Consider the following 25,098-nt stretch of genomic DNA (forward strand, 5'->3'; position numbering starts at 1 on the left):
ACTGTGACGAGATCCTGTTGCTCTTGTGAGGCCCATTTAAAGAAAAGTTATCTGTGATTATCGTGTGAAATCCATAGTTTTGTGCCTAATGAATTTACTTCAATTGACTGATTTCCTCATATGAACTGTAACTCGGTGAAATCTTTGAAATTGTTGCATTTATATTTTGGTTCAGTGTATATATATATATATATATATATATATATATATATGCTGCCATAAGAGTTGTCATGTCAAAAGATTCATAGCTGTAATGGCTGCCAAGGTGCTTCCACCAAGTATTAACTCAGGGGGGGGGGTGGAGACTTTTCCAATTCTCATATTTCACTTTAGATTTTCTCTGAATTTGGAACATTTTCTACAACTTTCTTTCACTTTGAAAATGTGGAGTAAGTTGTGTAGATCTGTAGGGGGGAAAATGTAATTGTATTCCCTTTTGGATTACATTTTAAGACGGCAACATGTGAAAAAAGCTCAAGGGGATGTAGACTTTCTATTGGCACTGTATTGGGACGTAGGCCATATTTCACCTCCAAACACTGAAACTAACATGTATCACCCCACATGTAAACAAGTGAAGGGTGTGAGTGTAGGGAAAGTTTTAAAGGGCAGCAGTTTTGGTGTGGTTTTACTGCTCCATACCCTGTAATGTTGAGTGAGAACTGTACAGAGGAGCTCACGTCAGTAGTACGTGTGTGTGTGTGTGTGTGTGTGTGTGTGTGTGTGTGTGTGTGTGTGTGTGTGTGTGTGTGTGTGTGTGTGTGTGTGTGTGTGTGTGTGTGTGTGTGTGTGTGTGTGTGTGTGTGTGTGTGTGTGTGTGTGTGTGTGTGTGTGCGTGCGTGTGTGTGTGTGTCCTGACCCCTTCCCTAGAGGGGTAATGCTTCAGCTGTGAGTAAGGGGCAATTCTGTGATGGATATGACAGGGGTCAAGGGTCACAGGAAAGTACTCCCCGACACAGACACACACACACCATTTCTCACCACATCTGACGTTTAGCAGATCACAGAAGCGTTCCCAGAGAACACACTCACACCTCATTTCTCATGCGTATGACAACAACCACACACACACACCTCATTTGTCATGTATGTTCTCGCTGGCCCCGGCATGTATTTGGCCACAGAATACTTAATTTCTCCTGAGGAAAAAAAACGGTCACAAGAAGAAAAAACGCAGCGGCATACAATTATTTACTTTATGAAATCCAAGCATCAGTGCGTTTCTATTAGAATGTATTGGATACTAATCATGGGAGATAATTAATAAGGCGGTTTGAGCACAGCAACAACAAGAAGTTGCCCCCATCCCTCCCGGTAATTGGGCCCCTTTTTCAACTTTTTTGTCGTCTGAGTGAGCTGTCATTGAAGAGAACTCGCGTGAGTCCAAACGTGCACTTCACATTTCCATGTCATAAAACTCGTGTGTCAACGTTTATGATCACAATGTTTGATGCACAGTTAAAAGATGACATGCCGTCATACCCTGGGTTGTTCTGAACAGAATGAGCCTATGTTAAGTCTATTGTTAAGAAAATTAGCTGTGGAACACTCACCTGAATGCACTCAAATAACGATCTGTTTCTCTGAATTGCCTTGTGAAAACCTAACCCTGTACGATAGTATTTTCTAATTTAGCTAGTCATGTTGTCAATTGAACAAGCTTTCAAATGATGCCCACCTGACGCAGATTGCTATTTAAAATGGGTGTTTTTTGGATTGTGCTAACAACAATAGTATTTGTGTGATGGTGAGGATGGTGTGTTTCTGTTCCAAACAAAACAACTACAAGTGCGCTTGCTCTAGTTCCTCAACGGCACAGCTAGAAGAGTAACTTAAAAAATAAAAAACGTATTGTTGACTGTTCTTTGAGTCATAAAAGTGCGTTGAAATAACTTATTAACTGTGCACACTTTAGAGAGGTGTGTGTGTGGCCACTTGGAGACACCAGTCTTCTCACTCAAACCCTTCAAAATGTTTCGTCTTATGTTGCACCTACCCCCACATTTAACAAGAATATTCTTATCATGTTACTGAATGTATCCAGAGTATTTTCACATTTAGTTATCAACAAATGCAGTGAAAAGTACAGAATGTAAAATGCACATAAAATCAACAGTGTTTGGATTAAGTCTTGTCAGGTGAACTGTTGTGTCCTCAACTTTGGTCTAATAATTTTCCCATTATCTCCAACACGTCCCCTTTCAATTGCTACCATGCTTATGCATATTTCTTCTGTAAGAAACATTTAAATTTACCCCTATCCATATGGGGTTAAACTCCATTTTAGCCTTTTGTCCTCTCCCCCCTCACACTCGCCCTCTCCCCTTCTTTCTCTGTTTCTCTGTCCATTTTCCCCTGGGCCGTGTGAATATAGCAGAACTCTTAATGGGTGAGATGGAGGAATCGAGGTGCGATGCACAATCACAATGGAGACATGGTAACATGTGGCCCATTGTGGATAACAGCTTAGCGGGCCTAATAATTGGGCCACTATTTGTCTACCTGTGCACGGATCATTGTGTGTTGTGGTGGTGTTGAGATGTGTGTTTAGGAGAGGAGAAGCAGGGGTTGGACCGAGGGTCCTGGCTGGCCAAGGGCGTAGGGATCGGGGAGGGGTAAGTGGGAGGCCCCCCTGTATGTGTCATTACGAGGGGGTTGAGACAATGGAGGAGGTTGGTGACACAATGAAAGTGACTAGGCAGAAGGTCGTCATTTTTTTTCCCCCATTTTTTTTTTCTCGTCCGTCAACACTCTGATTCCGCCGTTTTTATTTATTTAATATATTTTTTCCTCTTTCCTTTACATTTCACTGCGGGGCTGCTGTTGTGGTGCTAGCATGCATGACTTCAAATGAGCCTCTCTCTCCTGAGCGATATGGAAGGAGAGCAAAACAAAGAAGAGCAGATCGAGTTGACGGAGGAGAGAGGGACACTCACGGATGAGGTTGGAACCCAGGTCCATCTGGCCATTGTCATGTCTAAAGGTCTTTGACTCTGTGATTGATATCAACTGAAGATGTTGTTGGGTTGGTTGGTGTCCCTGTTAGTGGACTAGTGGAGAGCGAGGGACTGAGATACCAACAGTAGACTTGGCTAACTGTGTGTGTGTGTATGTGTGTGTGTACACAGGATGACAGCCATCCACTGACCCACAGAGGAGAACCCGAACACCGACTGAGGCTTGACATCCCCACCACAGCCAAGATGAGCCGGGTCACACTCAGGTAGGGGGGGTGTGTGTGAACACACAACTACATATTCACATGTTTGCATGGGTTGATATGTTTACAAGGTTTGTGTGTGTGCTGTTCTCTTATTTCATAAGCATGTCTGTGTTTGCATATCTGTAACTACTTGTCTCTTATGTGTGTGCATCTCTCGCTCGCTCTCTCTCCCTCTCTTGCTCGCTCACTCTCTCGCTTTCTGGGCTGGACTGACAACATTGAGAGGGATTACAAATGCCTCCGTTCTTTGTTCTCCTGCTGTGAGAAGATTAAACTGCCTTAGCCGTTAGCCGTGTGTGTGTGTGTGTGTGTGTGCTAGAGAGAGTTCCATTGTGAGAGAGTTTTTAGTCCACCATACCTTTTGACTCCTGCCCAGTAGCCGCCCAGAGACTTCACTCTGCAAGCTGAATTTGTAGAGACCTGGCTAGGCGGGTGTGTGTGTCTCTCCATGGCAACCACTGCTGTCTGTTAGTGCCGCCCATGGCTAGTGCCCCAAGAGACGATTATATCCCAGTCTGTCGGTGGTCATGTGACTCCCTGTGGCGTGTGACTGTGTGTGTGTGTCTCCACTTCCTGTAGTTGTCACAGTCCCAGGTGCCAGGATGCACAACCTAACCTGATATACAGTAAACCATGACCAATATATTGACAGTGTGCTCCAGTATTTTCGTTCTGATTTAAGAATGGATTCAATGCCTATAGAGTTTAAAGAACTGTACTTTGTAAATGGAGAGAACTCGCCTATCTTACGAGCAGTGAAAACACTTTCAACACCAGCAATTGGCTTCATTTATCACCAATAATTTGCCATTTATATGGCAAAAAAAATAGAAAGCAAGTTTGGTAGTGAGGAGATTCTTCAGACCAAAGTAGATCTACGACTAGTCAGAAAAGAGTGGGTGTTCCATCTCTTTCTCCTCTCCCTCTTTCCCTCCCTCCACCACCTCAGAGGAATGGATGTGTTTGTTTGTGTATGCACGGGATGCTAAAAAGGGAGAGGAGCGTAGCATGCATGTATTATAGCCTGGCGCTAACAAGCTCTGGCTTCCTCTGATGAGCTTGTTTGTGCCAGCGTTTGTTTTTGTGAATGTAAATTTGTTGCAGAGAAGGGGGAGAGAGTGTGTGTGTGTGTGTGTGTGTGTGTGTGTGTGTGTGTGTGTGTGTGTGTGTGTGTGTGTGTGTGTGTGTGTGTGTGTGTGTGTGTGTGTGTGTGTGTGTGTGTGTGTGTGTGTGTGTGTGTGTGTGTGTGTGTGTGTGTCTAACCTGGGATGCAGGTGTACTCTCTCTATGAACTTCCCCATAAACAAAAGGACAGAACAGAGGAAAAGAGAAATATAATAAATGACAGTGATGAGTTTGTGTCTCTCTTTCACCAGTTTATCTCCAAAGCACTGAGCTGTGGCTTTCAACCAGAGATAAACAAGGACATCACAGCGCCGATAGTCAGAGAGCACGGCCTTTGATAGTGATAGAGTTCCCATAGATAAGATCAGAGGAAACCGCAGTTTGTATGCTTGTGCGTATTCACGCGTGCGTGTGTGCATTTGCGCATGTGTGGGAGTTTGCACACGTGTGTGTGTGTGTGTGTGTGTAGAGCTCAGGGACATAACTAATGTATGAGGATCATTATGGTAGTCATTAGTGTGTGCAGTATAATGACTAGGGAAGGGTTGTTTTGAGAAAGGACAGAAGAGAAAACGGTCACTGGAAAGTCCAGGATATGTTAGAATTGAGTACGGGTTGTATCTGGGTGGAATGGGTCAGGTTTATTCCCTACATGGCTGGCATCATTTGAGAGAGAGGGAGGACTCCACTGTCACACTATTCTTTTTAACCTTCACTAGGGTCTCTCTCACTCACACACACACTCACACACTGCATACATACAGTACTGGATTGTACTGTGCACAACCTCTATGAAGTGACATTAACACATACTCACACATCCAGTTATGTTCATTGTATATTGAGGCTCACACAGCCTTACCTAAATTGAATGCATGCAAACATGCATCCATACTAGTGGTGCTTGTACCTTAAAATTATAAGTATTCACCTGCCTACCTTAATAAAATTACAGTCGTCTAAATGCACAATTGCTAACAAATCACGTGCGAACACACACACACATGCATGCTTCCTCTCTCTCTCTCGCTCTTTTTCGCTCTCTGTCACTAACGTGCACACTCAAACACACACACACCCTTCTTTCCTCCATTGTTCCACCTCCGCACACCTACATTTTTAAGCTCATTTGTTTGTCTTAGTGTAGCTTTCAGGAAACAGCAAATGGATCTGAAGTGGATGCTAAGGGGAGGGAGAGGGCGAGTGTGTGCATCTGTGTTTCTCTAGTGTGTGTGTGTGTCTACCATGTCCTTTCTGCTCTCCACTAACATGGTCCTGTGTTATTGATAAAGGCTTATATGATAGGCAGTTGATTACCTTGCTCATTCAGGTTGATTTGCTTGCATCTCGTTTTCTCTCGCCCTCCCTTTCATCCTTTTATTCCTCTTTTGCTGACTTACCTAATGCTCATTCCTCTCTCTCCCCCCTCTTTCCCTCTCTCTCTCTCTCGCTCGTGCTCCCCTCACTCTCTCTCCCCCCTCTTTCCCTCTCTCTCGCGCTCCCTCTCACTCTCTCTACCCCACGCTCCCTTTTTCTTTGATGCATAACCACTCTAATCAGGCTCCTGTTCTCCTTCTCTCTCTCTCCCTCTTTCTCCACCTTCCTTCCCTCCCTCTCCCTCCCTCTCTCCTGTCTGTGTGTATGAGTGATAGTCAGTTCTCCTGTGTTTGTAGCAGACCCCCAGAACCACAACTAATTACACTGCCCTAATGAGCAGGACAGGCAGCCAGCCAGCAGGTCATCCCTTGTGTGTGTGTGTGTGTGTGTGTGTGTGTGTGTGTGTGTGTGTGTGTGTGTGTGTGTGTGTGTGTGTGTGTGTGTGTGTGTGTGTGTGTGTGTGTGTGTGTGTGTGTGTGTGTGTGTGTGTGTGTGTGTGTGTGTGCGCGAGAGAGGGAAAGTAGTTGTGTTTTTGCATATGTATTATTCATGTTCATGATGCCCAGCCCACATGGGCCTGTAAGACAATGAGTACGTTTACATGCACACTAATACTTCGATATTAAACTGATTATGGCAGTAGGCTGAATATGGCAATAGCCATGTAAACGCTTTACTCTGCTTATCTTGAAAGTTCAAAATCGAAGTAAGCATACACTGATTAAAACACCTGGTTTTCTGAGCTTAATCAGCGCTCCAGCCGTGCATTTGATCTGGTCATGTGTCAGCAACGGTAGCGCAAGCCTCCCTCTTATTCACAAGTGAAGTTCACATTAAGTTCACATTAAAAAAATGTATAAAACGTTATAGTTTTCACATACAAACTTTATATGTCCAAACTCCTAATAGGCTTCGCAAAAATAACATGGTCGCTGTGGTAGAACTTTTAAACATTTTAAACAAACTATTACATTAATATATCCATAATAATTGTATTATACTGGTAATGGTGAGAGGTTCATCTCCCCTGGTACTGGTAATGGTGAGAGCTTCACCTCCCCTTTTACTGGTAATGGTGAGAGCTTCACCTCCCCTGGTACTGGTAATGGTGAGAGCTTCACCTCCCCTGGTACTGGTAATGGTGAGAGCTTCACCTCCCCTGGTACTGGTAATGGTGAGAGCTTCACCTCCCTTGGTGCTGGTAATGGTGAGAGGTTCATCTCCCTTGGTGCTGGTAATGGTGAGAGGTTCACCTCCCCTGGTACTGGTAATGGTGAGAGCTTCACCTCCCCTGGTACTGGAAATGGTAAGAGGTTAGCATCTCGTGGGGGTATCTTTGTGCCTCTGTAACGCTCTCACACAATTATTCATGATTCTTTCAGGATTACCGTGAATCATGGTAGCATCCACATTAATGTAGACGTGTTCAGAAAGCCTTCCGAGGGAAATGAAAATAGTTTAAACTTAAAACATAAAAACATTGTCTTATCTTCTAAGCTTTGGAAATAACATTTGCACCCAGGAACACTTATTTTTCTAAATATCCATTCAAGTTTGTCTTAATCACTAATCCAGAATTGCTATGGTTTACAGTAAAAGTACAGTAAAATGAAAGTACCATTCATTCTCCATCCCGTTCCTTCTTCTTCCCTAAATTGCAGGCTGTACATAGCCGCTTTTCTTCATCGATGGCATTGGACCTACATACTTCAATTTCCAGAGGCAGTATCCCGGTTCTCAACTGGGCATACAGGGTCTTTTGATGCACATTTGAGTGTGTATGTGTGTAGATTTGTGGCCAGCCAGATCTAGTCATTAGCTCCATTCCCCTGCTCAGTGGTGTGTTGGTAAATCTATGCACATTCACTGTGAGAATCCTTCCCCTCTGTCTACTAGGGTCTAATGGCAGCCTGGTATGTGTGTACGCGAACTAGATTTGTTACAGTAGAGGGTGTGTGTATACAGTCTTGGAATGCGTCCCAAATGATACCATGTTCCCTCTATAATACACCACTTTTGAACAAAGTCATGGGGCTCTTGTCGAAAGTAGTGCACTATATATAGAAAAGGGTGCCATTTGGGACACACACTAGGTCGAAGGGCAGCATGCCCTGTGGCCTGAAACCAATCACGTTCGAAAGGCAAGCAGCTAAACCTAGCATCACACACCTCTCCGCTCCACCACGCTCCAGCATCATACTTACACAACCTGACAGGGCAGGTTTCACACGCTTGCATAAGCGCAGCTGGACCATGTAAATGCCAGTTAATTCACCTTGACCTTGTTCACTCAACCACTGTCTGGCTCAGAGAGCGAGGGAAGGGGGGAGAGAGTGACTCTGTTTTTTGTCTCTGTTTTGCAAGTGTTTAAGTTCTGTCACTGCAACGTATATACATCATATGGATTCTAGAGAAGTCGTTTTTTGAGATCCGTGTAGATCCACGATAAAAGTCTCTGGGGTGTTTGGGGGTGGGCTGGTTTGGAGATGCCAGCCTAATACAGAAGCATGTCTGTTCTACGAAATACAAAACTTTATTTTCACTGTTACGCTTTGTGTGCTGGACTGACATGCACGATTGTTGCTGACACTGAGGTTCAGATGAAGGGAATTAAACCATCTATAATGCTCACCACCACCGCGGCGCACAACTAAAACTGCTAATGGCACAAATTTTTACGCATTTTTTCTCAATTCTTACCAATATGTTATTGGGCTAATTTCTCGAGGTGGAAATTATATTTTAGATGGTGTCAGTATAATGACATTTTTATTCATTTGGGAGTAGAATGTCCTTTTTAAAAAGTAATCAGAACTGAGCTTCTCAGTCCTTCTTCATAAAAAATTATCTCAAAGGACACAGGACCCCTTAAGCAAGGGGATTGGAATTGGTCAAACTTGCAGGTAAATAAATGTACAAAATAATCCCCTTTCCCTAGAAGCACTATGGTCATTACTTTTTGACATGAAAGGGGAGGTTAACTTGCACCCAGAGATAGATGTATTTGTTGTTGCTTTAACCCGTGTGTGTGTGTGTGTGTGTGTGTGTGTGTGTGTGTGTGTGTGTGTGTGTGTGTGTGTGTGTGTGTGTGTGTGTGTGTGTGTGTGTGTGTGTGTGTGTGTGTGTGTGTGTGTGTGTGTGTGTGTGTGTGTGTGTGTGTGTGTGTGTGTGTGTGTGTGTGTGTGTGCTCATCTCACAAGTGCCAGTAAGATCTTGTAAATGTAAAGACTGAACGTACTCTAGAAAAGGGATGTGGGTGTATGTATTACTGTGTGTTCCTATTTGTAGGTATCTGTGTTCTTGTTACCATTTTTGTGCGTGAGTGAGATTGACAAACACATACTCCCTATCTCTTGACTGTGTGTTTTGTCTCTTCAGCCCCCTGACCGAGACAGTGGGGAGCTCTATGGAGAACAGGGACCGCTGGGGATCCATGTCGTCCCCTACTGCTCCTCGCTGAGTGGACGGTGAGGAACGCACACACACTCACTTTCACTCGCTCACTGTAACGCACTCACTGTAACGCACTCTCTTACACATTCCCTACCCATGCATTGAAGGCTGTTTGTGTGTGTGTGTTCAGACTGTGTTTATCATCCGTTCTCAGGAACCTGGGCCTGCACATTAAAAGTATCGAGGCGAATAGTCGCTCCAAGAGAGAGGGCCTTTTCCGGGAGGATGAGCGCATTCAGATTAGCGGCACCGAGCTAATGGACAAGACATTTGCCCAGTACGTACCTCGGCTCTACGCTATCGCAGGATGAGTTTCAAATGTCTCTGTATTCCCTTTATAGTGCACTCCTTTTGACCCATAAGTCCCTGGTCAAAAATAGTGCACTATGTAGGGAATAGGTTGCCATTTGAGACGCGTCCTGTGTCATTTTGGATGCAAGCCTGCCCTACACTATCACAAATCTACCAGTATGAGGCCAGTCTGTCACTCAGTTTCCCTTTTATTTTCCCTTTTATTAGGAGCCCTTCTTAATCCCTGCTCTTACAAATCCTCCCTATTCCTGGATTTATCTCACACCCCATCTCCACAGCAACAAAAGCGTGTGAGAGAGAAAACGAAAGCGAGAAACACTCATTCTCTCGCTTCACTGTTGTCGGGAATAGGTTCATTTATGACCATAACAGCATTTGGTTAGACTTCAAAAGGAGTGGGGCTAGTGAGTGAGAAAGATAAGAGATAGACAAACAGTAAAAAGAGAAGGAATTGGTGGGCATCAAGGAGGATTGTCTAATCCCCTACCTGAATGAAATGCCCAGTAAAAGAGGTGGACCTTGTTAGATCTGATAGTATAGCCCAGAAGAGGCTTGACAATAGGTCTGACACTGGTTCTGGATAAGCAGTTGCTGCTAGTGACTACTACTATAGATTACTTGTCTAAAGACTATTGTCTCTAATGAATTGACTCTTGAGGGTCTAGTCTGTGACCTCTAGTCAATGCGGGTGTTGAATGAGAACTTAGTAAGCTTGAGTTTGTACTGGTGTTGATACCAATGGAAGCTCTGTGCTTAGTGGAAAACTGTACAATTAAGTCTGATATAACAGTATTCTCAACCTTCAGTCATGTCCTCCAGAGGCGGACATTGATGATGTCACTTCCTCACACCCATAGGTCCCAGGAAGTGTTCCGTCAGGCCATGTGTTCCCCTCTGGTGCGCCTGGAGATCCTGCCGCTGGCTAACAAGCAGCGATACGAGAAACGCCTCATCGGGCAGCTCTTCACCGACAGTCACGACTCCGTCCCCAAAGCCAAGAGCCCCCTCATGATCCACCAAAAAATGGCCGCTAAACCAGAAGTGAAACCAGAAACCGTGAAACCAGAGCAGATCAGTCCCAAACTGGAGCCGAGACGTCCAGAGCTCCGTGTCCTCCGCTCCAAGACCCCGATCTGCCAGCCTCTCTCACCCCGCTATGGGAGCACCAGACTGGCCACGTCCCCGAGGAGATGCCCCTCAGTGTGTCCCCAGCCCCGGTGGTCAGATATCGGGATGGGGCCTCCCCCACGGTGGTGTGGGTCAGCGAGAGCCCCCTGTCCCGGGGAAAGAGTCCCACTGGGCTCCCTAACCTGGCCAACCTGGCCAACCAGAAGGGAGGCCGGAAGCTGAAGATAGACCGGAGGAAAGGTATGGAAGCACTATGGAAAAGGGGGTATAGCTGTGTTCGAATACTCATACTAACATACTGTATACTACATACTTAATGGGTATATACTTCATACTTAATGAGTATATACTACATACTATTAGTTCATTTTAGTATACTAGAAACAAACTACAGTATATCCTTTCAGATGAGCGTACTAGAGTTTCGCCTGTCTACCGGAAGTTGATGCTGCTCCTATGCAACCTCTTGCTAGCTTGTTAGCTTAACAAATGACTAACTAAACATTTTACGATTTCGGGTGTGTTCGTAAATTCAATCTGGAGTGCTAGAGTGTGCTCTGGGCATTCGTAAATCCAGAGCGTTGTCAGAGTACAGAGCGCACACTGGACGCTCTGGCCGAGGAGAAGGGTTGATCCGAGCATTCAATGGCAGTCAGGCACCCAAGCTAACTGGCTAACGTTGGCTAGCTACTTCCAGACACGAATGAGAGAACACCTCACAGAGGATTTTACTTGCCCTAGCAGAGCTGGTTAGGCTGTTCATGTTATCCAGTGCGTTGGTGACTGTAATTGTGCTGCTGGCAACAATTAAATAACTTTTTTATTTTGCTGATGTTTACTGACATCGGCCGTATTCAACGGGTGTTGAGTGTTCGTAAATTCATCAGTTATTCTGCACGAGAGTGCTCTGAAATCGGAGTAGATAGCCAATGAATCGCACGACTATACCACTTAGCTAAGAATTATGTAATTAATCAAGTCAATAAATGTTGGGCAGATGGTTAGATAGCAGATAGTTAATATACTGCCTGGCAATTTCGATGTACACTACCGGTCAAAAGTTTTAGAAAACCTACAGTACTCATTCAAGGGTTTTTCTTTATTTTGACTATTTTCTACATTGTAGAATAATACTTAAGACATCAAAACGATGAAATAACACATTATGACATCATGTAGTAACCAAAAAAGTGTTAAACAAATCTAAATATATTTTATATTTGAGATTCTTCAAATTGCCACCAGTTGCCTTGATGACAGCGTTGCAAACTCTTGGCATTCTCTTCACCTGGAATGCTTTTCCAACAGTCTTGAAGGAGTTCCCACATATGCTGAGCACTTGTTGGCTGCTTTTCCATCTCAATTGGGTTGAGGTCGGGGGATTGTGGAGGCCAGGTCATCTGATGCAGCACTCCATCCCTCTCCTTCTTGATCAAATAGCCCTTACACAGCCTGGAGGTGTGTTGGGTCATTGTCCTGTTGATAAAGAAATTATAGTACCACTAAGGCCAAACCAGATGGGATGGCGTATCGCTGCAGAATGCTATGGCAGCCATGCTGGTTAAGTGTGCCTTGAATTCTAAGTAAATCAGACAGTGTCACCAGCAAAGCACCATCACACCACCACCTCCTCCATGCTTTACGGTGGGAAATACACATGCAGAGATCATCTGTTTACCCACACCGCATCTCATAAAGACACAGCGGTTGGAACCACAAAAAGACAAATTTCCTTATCGTTTTTCTTGGCCCAAGCAAGTCTCTTCTTATTATTGGTGTCCTTTGGTAGTGTTTTCTTTGCAGCAATTGAACCAGGAGGAACCCACTAAGCCCCACAACAGATTGTTGTACTTTTGTAAAGGTATAATGTGTTGCTGTGTTGGGGTCAATTTAGTTTTCAATCCAGTCGATTCAGTGAAATTAATCATCCTAGAAAACTGATAAATTGGGAACTGAGTTCTTAGGCTGTGTTTACACAGGCAGCCCAATTCTGTTATTATTCACATCAGATATTTTGCCAAAAGATCAGAATTGGGCTGCCTGTGTAAACCTAGCCTTAGATTGTGGTTGTGCGTCAATCAGCTGTAGAAACAATAATTTATCCCCGCCCCTGTTTCGGTATAAAGCTGAGGTATGGGGCTGGAGAAATGTAACCACTCTCAAATCAATAGTTTAGATAGTTATAACCATGTTTTGAGGCTATATTGTGTTTTTTTTTTTACATTTACTTTGTTTACAAACATTTGAGTAAATGTATATTTTATTTATTTAACCTTTATTCAACTAGGCAAGTCAATTAGGAACAAATTCTTATTTACAATGACGGCCAAACCCGGACGAAACTGAGCCAAATGTGATATCGTCTGGATTTGAAGCAGGGTGTCTGCAGTGACGCCTCTTGCACTAAGATGCAGTGCCTTAGACCTCTGTGCCACTTTTGGAGCAAACAAGCTTATATTTTGTAATCTGATGGGGTACGACAGTTGAACTAAGCTCATAAGGCATTCATAAATTACATTCATCAAGAACCATTGGGTACATACCACTAATTTATAAGTCAAAAAATGTATGTAGCAAATAATGATTTCCCCTTTAAAGACTACTCTCCCACTGTGAGTGACTGCTAGGAGGTTTAGAAGCGTTAATGGAAGGTAGGCAGAAGCTTAGCTGCCAGATGAGATTTTATCACTTACTATCTTTTAGTATGCCTCTTTTGACTTTTCTCCACTGCTCACCAAGGTGGCAGTTTTCACTCATTGCTTGGAGGCACGTGCACAAACACACAAATAGATACACATGTGAGCTTGGATGGACACACACACACACACACACACACACACACACACACACACACACACACACACACACACACACACACACACACACACACACACACACACACACACACACACACACACACACAAGCACTCTTGAAATCAAACTGTGAGTCCACAGGGAGAGGAGCCATGCGAGAGGGAATGATATCTCCGGATACCTCTCTCTCCCTCCCCTCACCTTCCTTCTCTCCCTTCACCTTCCTCCATCAGGCAGTGTGAGGCCTGCTCACACGTGAAATTGAAGGCAGTCCTCCTCTTAATCCACATAAGAAAACTGTTTTTCCGCTGGCTTTTGGCTGAGGTCTGCATCCCGAATAGCACCCTATTCCATTTATAGTACCACTACTTTTGACCAGGACCCGTGTGCACTATAAAGGGAATATGGTGCTAGCAGAGAGCGCCCCACAGCAGACCAGTGGAAGTTGATCACCAGTTTACTCAGGAGGAACCCACTAAGCCCCACACCGGATGCAGGGCAAGTGGGGAGATGTCACCCTGCATTTATTAGCACACCAAGTGACTTATTGCGACGTGATGGGATGATGTGGGGTCGTGATGATGGGGACAGGTCTGTCCGTAATGCTCTGCTTTTTTGACACCACACTCCAGTCCTGCAGGCGCTAGTTTTATCTTATCATGATTGTTGTCCAGTCATATGATCAAGTGCTGCAAAGAAAGACCTAAGCTGTGTTCGAATACCCATACTAATGCACTGTATACTACATAATGAGTATATACTACATACTATATATTATTAGTTCATTTTAGCATACTGTTCAGTTGAGCGTACTAGCTCTTCGCCTGTCTACTGGAAGTTGATGCTGTTGCTAGTTAGTTAGCATAAAAAATGACTAGTTAGACTTTTTATTACCCCTTTTCCTTCCCAATTTCGTGGTATCCAATTTTGTTTCGTCGCTGCAAATCCTGTACGGACTCGAGAGAGAGGCGAAGGTCGAGAGACATGCGTTCTCTGAAACACAACCCAACCAAGCCGCACTGCTTCTTGACACAATGCCCACTTAACCCGGAAGCACACCGTACACCTGGAGACCGTGCTGTTGTGCGGAGTCAGTAGTGCGCGGTGGGACAAGGACATCCCTGCCGGCCAAACCCTCCCCTGACCCGGACGACGCTGGGCCAATTGTGCGCTGCCCCATGGGTCTCCCATGGCACAGCTAGGACTGCAGTGCCGTAGACCACTGTGCCACTTGGGAGGCCCTCTAGTTTGACATTTTACATTTGTGTGAGTTCTTAAATCCAATATGGAGTGCCAGAGTGCACTCATACATTCAGAGCGTTTCGCTCTCGGAGCGCACACTGGACGCTCGGGCCGAGGAGTAGGGTTAATTTGAGAGTTCTGACCTTAAAACGTCAAGCACCCAAGCTAACGTTGGCTAGCTACTTCCAGACACAAATGAGACCACTCTGACCATTCTACTTGCCATAGCAGAGCTGGTTAGGCAGTTTTCATGTTATCCACAGCGTTGGTGACTGTTACTTTGCTGCTGGCAACAATTTAATTACCCTTTTTTTACCGACGTTTGCTGACACCGGCTATATTCAACAGGTGTGGAGCACTTGTAAAATTAACTACAAATTCAAGGAAACATAAAGTATTATACAGAGCCATGAGTGCATGGAACTCCCTTACGTCTTATAATAAAGCGCAAGGGAACAGCAAACCAGGTTTCAAAAAACAAATAAAGCAACGCCACACGACACAATGCCTCTCACCCATGTCACTTGTTGTTGTGTGTATGTACTGACATGTATGTGTAACTGATTGATGCGCGCGCACACACTACGTGTGAATGTCTGTAAACTGTCAAGTATTTTGTGTGTAATCTCTTTTTCGTTATGTTGGACCCCAGCCATTGGCGTCAGCTAACGTGGGATCCTAATCAATCCAATCAAGGAAAAGAAAGATGGTATAGTTAAGACTGTTATCAGGATAGCTAATATCCCTCTGTCCCCCACTCACCTTCTATCGCTCTTGTTTTTCATCTCTTTTCCTATCTCTTCATCATTCTCTTTCTTTCCCCCTCTCTGTCCCTCTATCGTTCCTCTCCAGGTACCGAGGGGCTGGGTTTCACCGTGGTGACTCGACAGTCCATGGCCCGGGGCCCATCCTGATCAAGAGCATCCTTGCCCGGGGCGCCGCCATCAAAGATGGCCGCCTGCAGCCTGGCGACCACATCCTGGAGGTGAAACCTCTGACCTTTGAATTTCTTAAAAGTGCATCCTTCCTGCCATCCTTAAAGTAATGACTGATTCGGCATGATTCGATAGGTGAACTCAAGTGTTCCACCACACGGCATTCACCTGTCCATTCATTTCTAATCATCAGTGATTGCTTCATGGAATGGAGGAAGGAAGCACTTTTTCAAGTATTCAAACAGTGCCGTCTGGCTGATAAACTAGTTGTATTTCTTTCTGGAAGGTGGTCCTTAAACCTTTAAAAATCTAGGTATAGGTATTCATTCTATGTATTTATATGCACTGTGAAGCACATTGTGTATATACTGTACATATTTGAACCCTTTCCTGTGATGTGTGTAGGTGAACGGTGTAGACCTGACGGATCGAACTCAGGAGGAGCCGGTGGCCATGCTGCGCAGCACCAAGCAGGGGGAGTGTGTCTCTGTGGTTGTGGCCAGACAAGAGGAGATCTTCCTACCCAGAGAGCTAGTGAGAACAGACACCTTTACAGTGCCTTGCGAAAGTATTCGGCCCCCTTGAACTTTGCGACCTTTTGCCACATTTCAGGCTTCAAACATAAAGATATAAAACTGTATTTTTTTGTGAAGAATCAACAACAAGTGGGACACAATCATGAAGTGGAACGACATTTATTGGATATTTCAAACTTTTTTAACAAATCAAAAACTGAAAAATTGGGCGTGCAAAATTATTCAGCCCCCTTAAGTTAATACTTTGTAGCGCCACCTTTTGCTGCGATTACAGCTGTAAGTCGCTTGAGGTATGTCTCTATCAGTTTTGCACATCGAGAGACTGAAATTCTTTCCCATTCCTCCTTGCAAAACAGCTCGAGCTCAGTGAGGTTGGATGGAGTGCATTTGTGAACAGCAGTTTTCAGTTCTTTCCACAGATTCTCGATTGGATTCAGGTCTGGACTTTGACTTGGCCATTCTAACACCTGGATATGTTTATTTTTGAACCATTCCATTGTAGATTTTGCTTTATGTTTTGGATCATTGTCTTGTTGGAAGACAAATCTCTGTCCAAGTCTCAGGTCTTTTGCAGACTCCATCAGGTTTTCTTCCAGAATGGTCCTGTTTTTGGCTCCATCCATCTTCCCATCAATTTTAACAATCTTCCCTGTCCCTGCTGAAGACAAGCAGGCCCAAACCATGATGCTGCCACCACCATGTTTGACAGTGGGGATGGTGTGGTCAAGGTGATGAGCTGTGTTGCTTTTACGCCAAACATAACATTTTGCATTGTTGCCAAAAAGTTCAATTTTGGTTTCATCTGACCAGAGCACCTTCTTCCACATGTTTGGTGTGTCTCCCAGGTGGCTTGTGGCAAACTTTAAACAACACTTTTTATGGATATCTTTAAGAAATGGCTTTCTTCTTGCCACTCTTCCATAAAGGCCAGATTTGTGCAATATACGACTGATTGTTGTCCTATGGACAGAGTCTCCCACCTCAGCTGTAGATCTCTGCAGTTCATCCAGAGTGATCATGGGCCTCTTGGCTGCATCTCTGATCAGTCTTCTCCTTGTATGAGCTGAAAGTTTAGAGGGACGGCCAGGTCTTGGTAGATTTGCAGTGGTCTGATACTCCTTCCATTTCAATATTATCGCTTGCACAGTGCTCCTTGGGATGTTTAAAGCTTGGGAAATCTTTTGTATCCAAATCCGGCTTTAAACTTCTTCACAACAGTATCTCGGACTTGCCTGGTGTGTTCCTTGTTCTTCATGATGCTCTCTGCGCTTTTAACGGACCTCTGAGACTATCACAGTGCAGGTGCATTTATACGGAGACTTGATTACACACAGGTGGATTGTATTTATCATCATTAGTCATTTAGGTCAACATTGGATCATTCAGAGATCCTCACTGAACTTCTGGAGAGAGTTTGCTGCACTGAAAGTAAAGGGGCTGAATAATTTTGCACGCCCAATTTTTCAGTTTTTGGTTTGTTAAAAAAGTTTGAAATATCCAATAAATGTCGTTCCACTTCATGATTGTGTCTCACTTGTTGTTGATTCTTCACAAAAAAATAGAGTTTTATATCTTTATGTTTGAAGCCTGAAATGTGGCAAAAGGTTGCAAAGTTCAAGGGGGCCGAATACTTTCGCAAGGCACTGTATCTCTCTCTAGCCACCTTCAATTGCTCTTGACTCTGCATGATCTTTGATGCAGATACGTTACCAGGAATTTCCACCTTTCCCCTCCTTGTCTTGTACATGTTGTTACCCCTTGAAACGACTTTATCTTTCTATTACTAGTGAAAGGCGTTCAACCTCTTTCAACTGCCCTTTTGCCCCCCTGCACGCATGCACTCACCTCCAAACAAGCACTGACACACACACACACACCCAGGCCCAGCACACATACCCAGAGCCCCATTCCTCTTCCTGCCCTTATCTGGGTTTGTTGACTCAGAGGCTGACAGGAAGTCACACACACGTCCCTGCGGCCTCGCAGGAAGTGGTGCGTGCCGACACACGCAGGTGTTAAGTGACCGTTTAGCTGTGGCCAGAGACCTTTCTGACTCCTAGCCGGGTGGCGTGTTTTGACCCCTTTATCTAAATAAGCTGCCTGTCAACTGCCCCGGTGGTACCCTATAGGAGCGTGTGTGTGCATGTGCGTGTCCTGTGTATTGAACTGTGTGTGTGTGTGCATGTGCGTGTCCTGTGTGTGTGTGTTGGTCCTCTCAGAAAACAGAGCTCTGTCCTTGTGTGCCACTCACTACTCCTGTGATTATTCACATTATTCAATTTCCTCAACTTCAAAGCATTCAGGAGGGACAACTCTGACGCTTTGTAGTGAACGATGCATATTCACATGGAAACACGCATGCATGCACACATACACACCGTGCTCACATTAGCCCTCATTAAAATACCCAACATTTCCACAACATCCACACTAAGGTGCTTCTTGACTTCCTCTTATCTTGTTCTTTTTGAACTCTGTCTTTATCTGGGCTGTTGAAGTTAGATTCCCTTAAAGATGAACCCCTTATCTTCTCTGCAGGCCTCCTCCTCAAATATAGTTTCATGTCCTTCAAACTCATGTACATGTTCACCCTCACTCAAGTTTAGCAATACTCACAGACAGAACTTATGCAGGCAGGCGCACACACACACAATCGACCACAACTCATTCCAATACCTTAAACTTCCACATTTAGATGCAATTGTGGTCCGTTGTACAGCAAACGCATACGTTCATAACACTTGTCTTCTCTCCTTATTCTGCCTCAGTCACAACCCTAATACTGCAACTGCGCTCACAAAGCCCCCAATACAAAGACCCATCTATTTAGCCCCCCCCCCCAACAACAGAACCGCTGCTGCTGGGAAATCAAAACTGCCCAACTCCTTGGAGCAGCTTGTGATGCCCATCAGCCTTAATGCTTCATCCTCAATAAGTCGCATTCTTGAGGCCGTATTTACTCTGTTTTGGAGAAAGAATCCCCCCTCGACGGGCACACTGGAAACAAGGACAATCAACACAATCTTCAGCTAAAGTCCCTTATGAAGACCTGACGTCTAATGTGTGAGTAGAAATAGAAACACACACACACACGATACTAATTTCCAAGCAGCTTGAGGATTTATTAGCCTGTAGTGGTTTTGCCTTTGAAGTTGAAGCACATTGATATTTCCATCAATGAATAAAAAGCATGATTTTGCATAATTTTTTTTTCTTTCTCCCGGACAATTTGGCCGGTAACACGTACGTTGTTATTCTGTCCTTGTTGGGACCTAAAATGTACTTCCATTCAAAATCCTATTTTCCCTCAACCTAACTCCTCAACCTAACCCCTTACCCTAACCCTTATTGTAACCCCATGTGTAAACCTAAACCTAACCCCTAAGCTAAAAATAGTCTCCTGACTCCGCACAAAGTGCCTTTGAACGTGGGATGGCTGAAGGTGCCAGGCGCACTGGTTTGAGTGCGCCAAGAACTGCAATGCTGGTGGGTTTTTCATGCCCCACAGTTTCCTGTGTGTATCAAGAATGGTCCACTACCCAAAGGACATTCAGCCAACTTGACACAACTGTGAGAATCATTGGAGTCAATCAATCAATCAAATTGATTTCTAAAGACCTTTTAAATCAGCCGATGTCACCAAGTTCGATACAGAAACCCAGCCTAAAACCCCAAACAGCAAGCAATGCAGATGTTGAAGCCCGGTGGCTAGGAAAAACAAAGCACGGTGGCTAGGAAAGCATCCCCGTGGAATGCTTTCGACACCTTGAAGAGTCCATGCCCTGACGAATTGAGGCCCTTATGAGGGGAAAAGGGGGGTTCTTAATGTTTTATACGCTCAGAGTATACTGCCATGTAAATTACTGCCACATGCTTATTAATATTGTTTGGAAATATTCATACAAGCCACAAACTGTGCTGTCCATCAGATGAGCTGAGGCCCTTGTTTAGAAGCGAAATGATAGCTTCAAGTTCAATTTGCACATGCGCAGGACGTGACTCCGGTTACTTAGACAATAACTGGGTCCCGGGCCTGTTCTTAGTAGTTTGAATCGAGGTGTGATCCTCGCCTTTCAAGAATAACTTGCTGATAAAAACCTGATCTGGACTTGATTGTCAGTGTTTAGTTTGTCCTTCGGATTGAATTTGTGATGCAAGGTGGTTTGTAGATCTCAATCAGTCTCGACTCGCCATTAAACGTGAGCTGCGTTGGTCGCTCCTTTTGTCTTTCTGTCCATCCGTCCGTCTTCGGACAAGCTCAGCGTGGTGGTCACCTACACGTCTGCATGCCCATCACGCATAGAACTGTCGGCATGCCCATCACGCATAGAGCTGCTTCCTCTCCCTTCTCCACTCCTCTGCACTTCTTTTCTCATTCTTGGGTTGGCACCAGGGTGGTTGTGTCCTGGAACCATGGTAGCTAACCACTCAAGGTCACAAACACACACACACAAATGATCCCAACCATCAGCAATTTGGCTTCCCCTCCTCCCCCTACTGAGGCACAGGTATAGGGAACATAGGAACTCAACACTACTTTCAATAATTGGCAGACTTCATTTCTCTCCGATCGAGCAGTAGCGAGAAAGATCTCATCTTAATTGAATGTCGCTCTCGTCGCTAATCTGCCACTTTGAAAAGCGTCTTTTCAGAAGCCCGGCTGACAGGAGTGTGTATTAATCGGTCTCCTTACACCCCCACCTCTTCTTCTTCCCCATGGGTAGAAAGGTTCCTTTTGTCTTCCTCGTTCCTCTGATCAAGGGTGGTCTCCCCTCTTAAAGCCTGTTAACAAGCACTTGAGGAGAGACAATGAGGCGTGTTGTGCGCCAGTGGAGCCACAGGGCTCAGGAATGGAAGGGTTTTGCTCTGTGTGTGTGTGGGGGGGGGGATTATATGTGTGTGTGTGTGTGTGTGTGTGTGTGTGTGTGTGTGTGTGTGTGTGTGTGTGTGTGTGTGTGTGTGTGTGTGTGTGTGTGTGTGTGTGTGTGTGTGTGTGTGTGTGTGTGTGTGTGTGTGTGTGGACCACCAGGGGTGTGTGTCTTACACCGGGAGATTTAGTTGGCTGTTTAAATGTGGTTTAGTCCCTTAAGAACGGTGGACATATCTTGTGTGTGTGTTTAACTTAGCCTGCCACACAGTGACCCAAAAAGACAGCTCTTTGCGTCAACAGATCAAACCAAAGACATTCATAAAAAAGTTTAAATAACTTTAGTTACAAAGTGCTGCTGGAATATCTCTCCCCTTACACTGACAATGGAATATCCTGCAGCTGTTACGTCTCTTCAGATTCCACCTCTCCTCTTCTCCTCCTCTCCATTATGGATGTGTGTCAGGGATAGAGATGCCCAACGAGACCCGTCTGTCTGTCACGTCAGCTGTCAAAGTGTCTAGTCTGAGCTGGATTGCTGGATCCTTGCATCAGTCTTCTCACTGACTCCATTGAATAAAGAATAAATGAAGCTTCGTTCCGAATGAAAGCTTCCCATCTTTACTACTCAGTGTACAACGGAGTTTCCACAATAGCTCAAGGTGATGGTGATGGAGCTCCATGAGAGTGAGGCCCCAGACTAGACTGCCCATTTTCCTAAGGGGCTCTACCCAGGTAAAGAGGCTTTCAGGTCTTCCCCTGCTGAGGATCAAGGGGTGGAGAACAGTGGGGGTGTTCTGTTGGCTAAACAAGGGCCTCCTCAGGACTCAGGTGAATGTCACCCAACACTAGTGGGATTATAGTGAGAAACCTGTAAAGCTACACTGAGCCGTTCTTTCCTGCCTCTGTCGCTAGACCGCTGGCCATATTATATGGCAACCTGGGAGGTTCAAAATAAATCTGCTTCCAATAACAGATAAGGTATGAAGGAAAGCAGCTCAATGAGCTTTTGGATTTTATATTGGGCAGCTGTGCAAAAACAAAATCACAGACACTTCACATACACACTCGGTGTCTCTTAGTTTGGACTAATGTGGCGTAACACACACCATTATTGTTAACAAATGTAAACATATACAGTACACACAGTATTTTTCCCCACCTGCGTTGTTCGCTCTCCTCCTCACAGGAAAATAGGCCGGCTATGTGAAAGAGCCTCAAAGCACCTCTTTACAGGCCCGTTTCCCTGGTGACAAAACCCTAGCACCACTTTCTCTCTCACCACTCTGTCATAATGACAGACATTTTTCTTTTCTTTTGTTGCCATTTCTTTGTCTTCTCTCTCTCTCTCTTTCTTTCATTTGGTAGCCAATTCTCGCTCCCCGAACCACCGGGTCATTTTGTTCACGTTAAGAGTGGGATGAAGGAGGAGAGAGAAAAGAGGGGGAGACTGCGAGGGGGAGAGAGTGAATGGGAGAGTGGGTATCTCCAGGGATGGGTTATTACTTTTAAATGATCCCCCTGTCGCCCTCCCTCCATCGCTCTCTAGAAGGATGTATAAAAAGGTTATTGTGCTTCCTTTTGAAATGGCACGCTCTCTGTCTGCCTTTCATGTTCAAATGGAATTACCTCTCTGCCTGCCGTCTCCTCCCTCGTTCTCTCTTTCTCACCACCTGCTCCTTCTCACTTCCCATCATCCTCTTCCTCTTTTTAAATTTTTTTTCCACCATCTTGGATCCATAATGCAAATATCCCTCTTCTTTTGTGTTTGACCTTTTTCACCTTTGACGAGATGTTTCATTTTCTGTGTGTCTATTTCACTCTCAGCGTTGTATTATTTTTTTTTCATTAACTGCCCTATGCTTGTTTCACTATCAAAACAATCTCTCTTTCTCTCTGTCCTCTTCTTCATTCTTCTCTTTCCCTCTTTCAGAAAAGGGAGGAGGCAAGCCCCCTGGTGCTGGAGGATGGGCGGGAGCAGCTGATGTTCGAGGTGCTCTTGAACGACACTGGCTCGGCCGGCCTGGGCATCAGCCTCAAGGGCAACAAGTCCCGGGAGAAGGGCGAGGACCTGGGCATCTTCATCAAGTCCATCATTTGCGGAGGGGCCGCCTTCAAGGTACAGAAGCAGGAATGAATGGTGCTGTTTTGCTTCGGCCTTTTTTCTATCTCAATGTTTCCTTTCTCTGTTGTCTCTCTTTTCCTCTTTCCAATTCTCGCTCAGCCTGCTCTCTTTCTGTCTCTCTCTCCACCTTGGTTCCCTTTCTACTGTCGCTTTCCTTCTATCTTCCGGCTCTCTCTGTCCCATCTGTTTCTCTTTACTCTGTAAACCCCGATACTCAGCAGTCCTGTCCAGTCTGAAGCCCACATCTGTTTCAGTTCCCCTGACCTCTGACCCCTGGTGACCCCATTGACCTCGGCCCTCTGGCAGTGTGCTCAGACTTTTTTCTTAGACTTTTCTCTTTTCGGGTGGATCGGATTGAGGGCCCTTTCTAGACTCTTCCACTGAGGGCCACACTCCATCACTGTAGTGACACTTGGAGTTGATAGATACACTCTGAACTCCCCTGGTTCCCATCTCTTTCCACAGATCAGATGAAAGCAGTAGGGCAGGTGTTGTGTCCCTGTGTAGATAAGGCTTGCACTGGGAACAGGGAGATGAGGTACTTGAGCAATACTAGTACATCAGTACTTCGATGGAAGCCTCAAACTGGACTTATAAACTCTTCTCTCAGAGGTATTTGGTATCCATTAGGATCCCCATTAGGATCCCACTGCAAAAGCAGCAGCTACTCTTTCTGTCCACATGAAGCATGACATAATACATGGTACAGAACATTGTTAGTCAAGGACTGAACTACATCAATTTAAAACGTCTCACACAGTCTACATCTCAGTACATACATACTATATCTAGGTCTAATGCATAATACAGTGCAAATTACAAGACAAGATATATAAAACGGATGTTTCTCTTCAAAGTCCCCTTTTGTGCAGAAATGTATTATTTTAGTTGTTTTTTTTTAACCCTGGTTTTATTGCTAGCTTCCATGTCTTCATAGCTCGATTTAATACTGTTTTTTCCAAGCCTCTGTTCTGGACCTGGCGACTGTGAAGAGACTTCTGGATGCGCGTGTCTTGTGTTGTACCGATGAGTGTCTGAACTGTGTGCCAACTGCTTGAAGAGACAGTTTGCGACCTTCAACACATCAGTACATCACACAAAGACCAATATTGATGCTGTCAATCTCTCTTTAACTTTGAGCCAGGAGAGATTGACATGCATGTTACCGACACTGGCCCTCCGTGTACATCTAGGGGCGATACACGCTGCTTTGTTCTGGACCAACTGCAATTTACCTATACTACCAGTCAAAAGTTTGGACAGACCTACTCAGTCGAGTGTTTTTCATTATTTTTTTACTATTTTCTACATTGTATAATAGTAGTGAAGACATCAAAACTATGAAATAACACATATGGAATCATGTAGTAACCAAAAAAGTGTTAAACAAATCAAAATATATTATATATTTGAGATTCTTCAAAGTAGCCACTTCTCTCAACCAGCTTCATGAGGAATGGTTATCCAACAATCTTGAAGGAGTTCCCACATATGCTCAGCACTTGTTGGCTGCTTTTCCTTCACTCTGCGGTCTAACTCATCCAAAGCCATCTCATTTGGGTTGATTTAGGGTGTTTGTGGAGGCCAGGTCATCTGATGCAGCGCTCCATCACTCTCCTTGGTCAAATAGCCCTTACACAGCCTGGAGGTGTGTTGGGTCATTGTCCTGTTGAAAAACAAAGGATATTCCCTCTAGGAGTAAACCAGATGGGGTGGCGTATCCTTGCAGAATGCTGTCGTAGCCATGCTGGTTAAGTGTGCCTTGAATTCTAAATAAATCACTGACAATGTCACCAGCAAAGCACCCCAAACCATCACACCACTTCCTCCATGCTTCACGGTGGGAACCGTTTACCTTCTCTGCGTCTCAGACACGGCAGTTGGAACCATAAATCAAAATTTGGACTCATCAGACCAAAGGACAGATTTCCAGTGATCTAATGTCCATTGTTCGTGTTTCT

The 25,098-nt window shown here is 44.7% G+C and overlaps 1 pseudogene; it reads left to right on the plus strand.

The window, feature by feature from the left end:
* Nucleotides 1–2,385: 2,385 nt before the first annotated feature.
* Nucleotides 2,386–25,098, plus strand: part of LOC118363985 (partitioning defective 3 homolog B-like) — a 67,842-nt pseudogene continuing 45,129 nt past the window's right edge.

This window comes from Oncorhynchus keta, chromosome 30 (assembly GCF_023373465.1).
Source record: "Oncorhynchus keta strain PuntledgeMale-10-30-2019 chromosome 30, Oket_V2, whole genome shotgun sequence".
NCBI lineage: Eukaryota > Metazoa > Chordata > Actinopteri > Salmoniformes > Salmonidae > Oncorhynchus > Oncorhynchus keta.